Genomic DNA, 1,162 nt, shown 5'->3' with positions numbered 1-1,162 from the left:
TAGCTTTTGGTTGGGTCTCTGAGGGGAATTCATTCCAGTCATCTCAGCTCCAACAGTGGTAGCAGGACAGACCTCAAGACCCAACTCAACAGCCTCAGTTTTGTGCACAGATCAGTTTGGTATCAGTGGTGGCTGTTGTGCAAACTGCAAGCCCAATGAGATTGATTTGAGTTCAGAACATTAGCAGGGAGAAATCTAAAAAGAAAGAGAGAAAGAAAAAGGAGAGAGAGAGAGAGAGAGAGAGAAGAAGGAAAACCTGCTTCTAATTCAGATTACAAAGTGCCAGTGGTTATGGCACACAAGGACCAGCATTCCTGGCTTCTGCTCTAGCTGATGCAGAGCTCATTGTGCATTAAGAGAGAAGCTGCCACTGAACAAAACAATTGAGAGGGCTTCACGAGGTGACACAAGTTTTGTTTTGAAGTTACTTGCACCCAGCTGTAGCTTGGCAGGCCCCCCCGTAGGTACAAGGGGTGTGCGATGGGTCCCTGATTGCTGTGGGACTGAGGAGATGATGTGTGAAAGATGTAAGGAATGAGGCTTTTGGGAGGCAAGTACTCAGAAACCCACTTTGGCTGCACCTTCCCTTTTTTCTCTTTATCTCTTTTCCACTTTTTACCTCCTCCTTCCCCTTTATCACCTCTTTGAAAGGGTTGATAACAGCAGGACAAGGGGAAATGGTTTGAAGTTGAGGGAGGGAAGATTTAGGCTGGATGTCAGGGGGGGAGTTCTTTACGGAGAGAGTGGTGAGGCACTGGAACAGCTGCCCAGATCCTTGGAGGTGTTCAAGGCCAGGTTGGACGGGGCCATGGGCAGCCTGGTGTGGTATTAAATGTGGAGGTTGATGGCCCTGCACGTGGCAGGGGGCTGGAGCTTCATGATCCTTGAGGTCCCTTCCAGCCCTGGCCATTTTGTGATTGTGTGATTTTTCCCCTTCCCCTTCCTTTTCCCTTTCCCTTCTCTTTTCTTTCCTCTCCTTGTCTCCCTTCCTCTTGCCTTCCCTTTCTTTCCTTTTCCTTTTCCTTTTCCTTTTCCTTTTCCTTTTCCTTTTCCTTTTCCATTTCCTTTTCCTTTTCCTTTTCCTTTTCCTTTTCCTCTTCCTCTTCCTCTTCCTCTTCCTTTTCCTTCTCCTTCTCCTTCTCCTTCTCCTTCTCCTTCTCCT

This window comes from Centrocercus urophasianus, unplaced genomic scaffold (assembly GCF_019232065.1).
Source record: "Centrocercus urophasianus isolate 14NV4802_14NV808 unplaced genomic scaffold, USGS_Curo_1.0 seq_31, whole genome shotgun sequence".
Taxonomy (NCBI): Eukaryota; Metazoa; Chordata; class Aves; order Galliformes; family Phasianidae; genus Centrocercus; species Centrocercus urophasianus.
The sequence above is the reverse complement of the archived record's forward strand: the minus strand, read 5'-3'. Positions refer to the sequence as shown.